Source organism: Protopterus annectens, chromosome 9.part0 (assembly GCF_019279795.1).
Source record: "Protopterus annectens isolate FY-2018-M chromosome 9.part0, PAN1.0, whole genome shotgun sequence".
In the NCBI taxonomy this organism is placed as follows: domain Eukaryota; kingdom Metazoa; phylum Chordata; order Ceratodontiformes; family Protopteridae; genus Protopterus; species Protopterus annectens.
Genome location: NC_056743.1, coordinates 603,850,607 through 603,858,367, shown reverse-complemented (window position 1 = coordinate 603,858,367; position 7,761 = coordinate 603,850,607).

The following is a 7,761-nucleotide window of genomic DNA, read 5'->3' as shown; positions in this document are numbered from 1 at the left end:
TTTCACATCAGTTTATGCCAATTTAGATATGCAGTAGTGTACTGGACATTCCCTTAAAACGCTGAAATGTTGTCAAACTAGCTCCACTTGTTCACACTTTACTCATTTAAATACAGGAGAAGCAGCATGATTCACAGACTCCTTTTATGTATCCATGAAGCATAGCATTATAAATACCTCCCTTAGTTTTATAAATGTATTTCTAAGAGCAGACTAAATGGACTGAGTATTTCCTTCTGCCATCAAACATCTGAATGAAAGGAAACCTAAACGGATGTAACAGAGAACCAAATAGTGCATTTACAGGTTACTTTTAAATAAATTAGCAGAACTGAAGTTGGATAAACAATTTTGTTTGTAGTTCCATTTAGACATTCTTAATTGGGGTTGATCACCATAGCCACTTGGCTCTCCCATTACACTCCTCCTAAATCCCATTGTTCTTTCCTCTCACTTGGGTGCTTACCCTCTCTGGAATGGGGTACCTGATAACCCCCTTCTACTTTTAGATACAATGAGGTGCGAAGGAAGAGCAAGCCCGCAAGCCATGAGTGCATCATGCAGAGGCTTGCTTGATATAGTTTCACTCATACTCTACAATATGCTGGTATCATATTTTGAGGCTATACATGCCATCATGCAAGTTCACTAGAGAGTCTCCACCCTGAACTCCAGATCAGCATCTCTTCTATGCCTCTCCATGTGTCTTAGCTTGGTCTCCACTCCTATACCTACTTGTCACAGGGGTCATAGAAATGGTATACCCTCCACCAGAGACATCATCCCAGCCCTCCCTTCTGAACAGAGGAGAGCAGGTGAGCCCTGTCATTCTTCTCATCCTCCTCCCACCAACCGTAACATCCAGCTGGAGCTGCTATTCAAACTCTGGTCACTTGGATCACAATCAGAGCTTTACCCCTTTATGCCAACAGACTGAAGGAGAACAAGGCATATGAAACAGATGATATAATAAGGGAAGATTGGAGGTGTCAGTATCATATGCTACTTTCACAAGAGACAAAAATATGTCTCAACTAAGCTTTACGGTACAAGTGAAGCTCGACTCAAACAAGAAAGGAATAAATATTTAATCACACTCCAAGCACATAAAAACGGTCAAGCGCTTTCATCTGTATATTACAGACTTCTTCAGAACCATTATACTAACAGCTGATAACATATTTAAAAACTTTTTGGCGCCATTTTATTCAAGCGCTATACTTCTTAACAAAATTTAAAGTGCTACTACAATATTATAAAAACATTTATCTTTCTAACATTTTTAATGAAAATGAAAATGGACATTTTAATGATGTTAAATTTAATAGAAATGTATCTAACATTAATAATGGAAGCACGTTAAAGGACATGATATATAGTTTAGGGAAATTATTATTTACTGTAAAATGTATAAAGATTGACAATGCATATTTGACAAAATGTATTGCATTACGTATAGTCCCTATGGGTCCAAGATTTTTTAAAATGCCAATGGGTGTGAATTTAAATCATGATAATAGAATGGAATTTAATGAGTTATTCAATGGGTTTGGAATGAGTTTTATGAAGTTATTAGTCAGGAAAAATGATGAGAAATTAAGTAGTATAGTTAGTGAAATAGACAAATTAAATAATGATATTGTGACAGATCTACTGTTCCCACAGTGGAAAGAATTATATGAAAAACAGTATAAATTAGCAGATTTTAAAGCTAGTAAAATATTTGAGAGAAAACAAAAGAAAATACAACGTGATTTGGAACAATATCAAGATAATAGGGCGTATATATGGAAGCAGGAACGTGGACATACTTATAGAACGAATATGAGTGCAAATAGGAATGGTTATAAGGATATAGGAACGAATTTTCAAGGGGGGCGATATTACACACCAGTAAAGAAAGTGAATTACTATCAAAGGGACAACAAAAGATAGATAGTAATTCTCATGTTCAAAATGTACTGTGTTCAAAGGATGTAGTATTGGATGTTACCAGTCATAATGAGAATATTAATACGTCATTTACTCGAGATGTGGAACATATAGCAGTGGTACACAATGATATAAAGATATTCAATTACACTACTATGAATGTTAAGGAAGAATATTTCTCACTGTTTGAAAAAGGTATGAAATATATACCTACAGTAAAATGTTATTTAGTGGATGTTTTAACAGATATTAAATTATTCTGTCGTAGATTAAATTTAGCATATATGTTTCAGAAAGGAAATAAAGATGTTAAGTTGTCTATCTCGCCTTCATTCTTGCTGGATGGGTTCGGAGCCGACCTCGGCTCCGACTCGGCCACTCTAAAGCTCGAGAGTTGGTTCCACCGGCTCGAGGCTCCCCTTATATCCCACAATGCTAGGCGAGAGTTACCTCAGATCTCGTTTGCCGCTACAGCTTCGAGGTTGGTTTTTCTACCGGTTCCTGGTAAGTTTTAGCTTTTTCTATAAAAAGTTACTCTTGTTTCCCCTTTTTTTTAGTTTAATTATTCCTAAATTAGTGTAGTTCATTAAACTCTATCCCCGAACCTATTTTCTTCCCGTTTCTTGTCAAAAGAACTTTTAGTTCTTCCCTTGGGCCTTATGCCTTCCCTTCCCTAGGGAGTGTTTGTGTAGTGTACTACTGCTTATTGTACTTATTTTTAGTATATTTTTACTATAATTGTGTTTTTTGACAGGGTATAACTGGTGTGTTTGAGTGTGTGTTTGTTTTCACCAGTTAGGCTATGTCTAAAGAAGCAAAGGTCTCCGGATTCAAGAAGTGTGATGCGTGCTGTCAGAAAATGTCTCTGACAGGCGCTCACACTTCTTGTGTCTATTGTCTGGGGTTTGCACCTGCAGGACTCCTGTGCTGTCTGCCATGGCTTCAGCCCCAGGGTCCTGCAGGAAAGAAAAACAAGCTCATTTTGAGAGGCTTGTTGAAGCCTGAGGATTCCCTGTCTGTCTCAACAGGGAAGCCCTCCAAGGCATCGAGGTCTCGGCCCGGCTTCTGAGCCGAGACCTCAGGTTGTTCAACCTTTGCCTTTATCGGCTCCGGCTGGAGCCGATAAGACTCAGTCCACAGTTTCTGTGGCTCCTCGGCTCCGCCGGAGCCGAGGTTATCGAGGTACCTGTGTCGGCTCCGACAAGACCTTCGGAGCCGACAACCAGAAAGAGGTCTAGGTCACCTTCTCTTGGCTCCGTTCATTCGGCTCCAGGTTCTCCCCTGCTGTCTGAACGGAGCCAAAGGTCTCATTCCTCTAGGTCATCGAGGTTGTCCGATCATGACCTTCAGAGGGTGGTGAGTCGACTACTCAAGTCTGAGGCACTGGCCCAGATGCTTCAGAGCCCGACTCATCAGTTGGTGCCTGTCCCGTCCATCAACTCCTTCCTCCTTCGACTCTCTTGAGCTCGGAGCCGGGTCGTGTCGGAACCGAGACTGTGGTCACCTCGAGCCGAGACAATTGTCTTCGGCCCGCTGCCGGCTCCGTTTCTTCCATGGAGGAATCTCGGCGCCGGACTTCCCTCGTCGGCTCCGAGGGGTGAGTGGCATCGGACCCTTGTCCCACCCCTCTCCCTCTCGGTGCTTCGGCGCTGGTGAGTTCGGCTCCGACATCGGCCTCGGAGCCATCACTGTCGGTGCCGAGGGGTGTCTTTAGCTCCTCGGAGCTGGGACCTCTGGCTCTGCCTGACAGGGGTGCTGAGGTCATGCGGAGTGTGTTAGAGCCTGGCTCTACTCCACAGTCGGCTCCGTCAGCCCCTCCCTCTATGCTGCCTCAGGGTAAGTCGACTCACTCCCTCATCCCGGACCGCAGAGAGCCAACTCCTCAGGAGCCCCCTGTGGGATTTCATCCTCTTCCGAGGCCTCTCCTGATTTGGCAGAAGAGCCCCTCGGAAGAGGAAGTGCAAGAGGAAGCACATTGACTCACCTGAGTCTATCACGTCCGACACAGATCTGGATGATTCTGAGGGTTCCCCCCATTCCCCTTCTGAAGATGTCTCTTTTGCAGACATTCTGGAGATCCTTAAACAGAGGGGAAATTGGCCAGCCCTCAACCCTTCGGAGGACGAATCTGTGTATCTTGAGGCGTTTGGCTCTCGTCCTTCCACCTCCTGGGTGTCCCCCCCCTTCGACCCCCTCATGCAGGTGGTTGCTAATAAGGCATGGACGGCTCCTGATTCAGTGGACCCCACTCCCAGGAGACCCTCCAAACTCATCACAGCTCCAGCAGACAAGGAATTTTTATCAAAAGGAGTCTCTGTGGATGCTATGGTGGTAGCTGCCGCCACAAAGAAGGAACTGGCTGATCCTTCAGTGCCTGTCCATCCACCTAACAAGGAATCTAGGTCCATGGATAGGTACGGGAAGCGGATGTTCTCCTCAGCGACATTTACTATGCGTTCGCTGAATTACCTGTGCCATTTCACTCGTCTTCAAAGGGACTTGATCAAAGAAGCGAGTGAAATGCTTAAGGACCCTACAGCTGCGGGTTTCCAAGAAAAAATGAACACGCAGCTGGCTATCCTTAATTCTATTTCCAACTCCTCCATGTGCCTCCTCTCTTATGCGGCCGATGGAGCGAGCAGAGCCGCAGGAACAGGGGTAGCCTTACGTAGGCATGCCTGGATGCGGCTATGCAATTTTGCGGAACCTTTCAAGACGTCTTTCACAAACTCCCTTTGATGGATCATCCCTTTTTGGTCCACAAGTGAAAGAAACCCTGACTAGGTGCGAGACGGATGGCAAGACCCTTTCTGCCGTCGGAGTCCGTTTTTCAACTCCTTCTAGGCCTTACCCCAAAGGCCAGAAGGGGGGAAAGATGTGGTTCCGTAAACAATCTCAAGGGACTTCGCCTGACGACAGAGTCGGTTCCCGCCAGAGGCAGAGGGGAACAACAATGGTAGACGTCGCCCTAGAGGCAGAGGGGGTCCGCAGAACCAGGGCAATCGAGAAACGTCTTCCGATAAGTCCTTTCAGCATCCCTGAGGTGTTGCCCGACTGCCCATCTTCGGAGGCAGTCGGGGGAAGATTGTCACTGTACCCAGAAGCCTGGCTATCCTTGACACAAGACAAATGGGTACAGTCCATCATTTCCGAAGGTTATTCTATTCCCTTTCTTCGTTTTCCAAGTCAGTCAAAAAAATCCCTTCCAGATGTTCCACCCGCTCAAAGGGATATAGCAGCTTTGGAAATTTCAAAACTGCTTGCAAAAGAGCTATTCAGCCAGTGCCAGCAGACCAACTAGGATCCGGAATCTACTCAAGGTTCTTTTTAGTTCCAAAGAAAACAGGGGACTGGAGACCAATTTTGGATCTCAGTATCTTGAACAGATCGGTCAAGAAAACAAGATTTCGGATGGTCACGCTGCAATCCATTCTTCCCCTATTGGGAAAAGGAAACTGGATGTGCTCTATAGACCTTCAGGACGCGTACTATCACATAAAAATGAACAGGCGCTCCAGAAGATTCCTCCGCTTCAGGCTGGGAACCAGTCATTTTCAATTCAGGGCCCTGCCCTTTGGTCTCACCACTGCCCCCCGGGTGTTTACCAAATGCATGGCAGTGGTAGCTTCTCACCTGAGACGACAAGGATTCCAGGTGTTTCCATATTTGGACGACTGGCTCCTTACAGCTCCCACCAAGCATCTCCTTCTGATGGCCAGGGATTACACTTTTCGCGTCTGTCAAAAACTGGGTATCTCAATAAATTGCGAAAAGTCTGTTTTGTCGCCTTGTCGTACTATTACCTACATAGGCGCAAATTTAGATACTGTAAACATGTCTGCAACACTAACGAACCAAAGGATATCAGACATTCAAAAATTGGTGTCACTTCTTCTCAACAACAACAGAGCCAAAGCCAGGTTAGTTCTAAAGGTGTTGGGAATCATGGCAGCGGCCATACCTCTCCTCCCATTGGCCAGATACCACATGCAGATCCTTCAGTGGATGCTATTTTCTCAATGGTCATACCAGGAACTTCCAATGTCTCACACCATTATGATCACGCAAGCGTGCAAAAGCATCTCATGTGGTGGATGTCTTCCCCCCAGCTCCTGTTGGGGAGACCATTTGTTCCACCTCCTCCGGTTGCTACTCTGACAACGGATGCCTCCCTGATCGGGTGGGGGGGCATTATCAGGGCAGGACAGTCCAGGGCACATGGCAACCAAACGAATGCCACTTGCACATAAATGTTCTGGAGATGAGAGCAGTGCTTTTAGCGTTGCAAGCCCTTCAAGACTCTCTTCCCTTGGGAACGATTGCAATCCAGACAGACAATATGTCTGTAGTGTGGTACATCAACAAACAAGGCGGAACCAGATCATACCCCCTGTGTCGAGAAGCACTCAGACTGTGGCAATGGGCGATTTCTTCTCAGCGTTTTCTGATAGCAACGCACATCCCCGGGAAGTCCAATCACATTGCGGACAAGTTGAGCAGAGCTATTCTCATGCCTCACGAGTGGTCTCTGAAAGACTCTGTAGTGAGAGAGATATTTCTCAAGTGGGGTCAGCCTTGCTGCGATCTTTTTGCTACTCCCCAAAACAGCAAGTGCAGAGAGTACTTCACTCTGTTCCCTTTACCAGGCCAACCCAGCAGGGACGCGCTAGTCCAAGTTTGGCCCCGGGGACTTCTGTATGCATTTCCTCCTTTCCCACTGATCTCTCAAGTAATACAGAAAGCTATCGCTCAGAAGGCCTCATTGATCCTCATTGCTCCTTACTGGCCTCGACAAGTGTGGTTCCCCTTTCTACATCGATTTCTTTTGGAGCGACCGTGGAATCTGGACCTAGTTCCAGATCTTTTGATCCATCAGTCGGGTCAGTTTCATCGCTCCCTTCCCTCTCTGAACCTCACTGCTTGGTTCCTCCACTTCCAACCGTAGCCAGGCTTCCTCAATTATCTCACTCTGTTAGAGATATTTTGATAGCTTCCCATAAATCTTCCACTCGAAAGATTTATTTGAGTAAGTGGAAACGCTTCTCATATTGGGCACAAGGAAAGGACATAGATCCTTTCACCGCTTCCATCCAACTAGTCCTTGATTTTCTAGCTGAACTCTTCCATGCAGGTTCATCTCCATCTACTCTTAAGGTTCATTTGGCAGCTATTTCTAATTTCCATGTGGGTATTTCTGAATCTGCCCTAATGTCCCACAAACTCTGCAAAGCCTTTTTGAAAGGAGTTTTTCTTCTCAGACCTCCTGTAAGAAATCCTCCTTCTCCTTGGGACCTAAATTTAGTTCTTGCTTCTTTGATTCTTTCCCTTCGAACCTGCAGCTTCATGTTCCTTAAAGTTATTATCATGGAAAACTCTCTTTCTGGTGGCTATCACATCAGCTAGAAGAATTTCAGAACTTCAAGCACTCAGTTGTCGTTCTCCTTACCTTGTGTTTCATAAGGACAGAGTTTCCTTACGAACTAACCCGTCCTTTTTGCCTAAGGTGGTTTCAACATCAAATCTAAACCAATGCATTGACCTTCCTGTCTTTTTCCCGGAGTATTCAAATAGGTCTGAACAAAAATTACACTACCTGGATGTTCATCGTCAATTAAGGTACTACTTGGACAGGACGAAACTATTCAGAAAATCTGATCAGCTGTTTGTCTCCTATGCGGAAAGCAGAAAGGGACTTCCAGTTTCAAAGGTATCTTTATCCAGATGGCTAACATCTCTGATTACCCTTGTTTATGAGATTAGACACCAAAAACTGCCTAATAAACCTAAAGCCCATTCTACCAGAGCTTTGGCTACTTCTCTAGCCTTCCA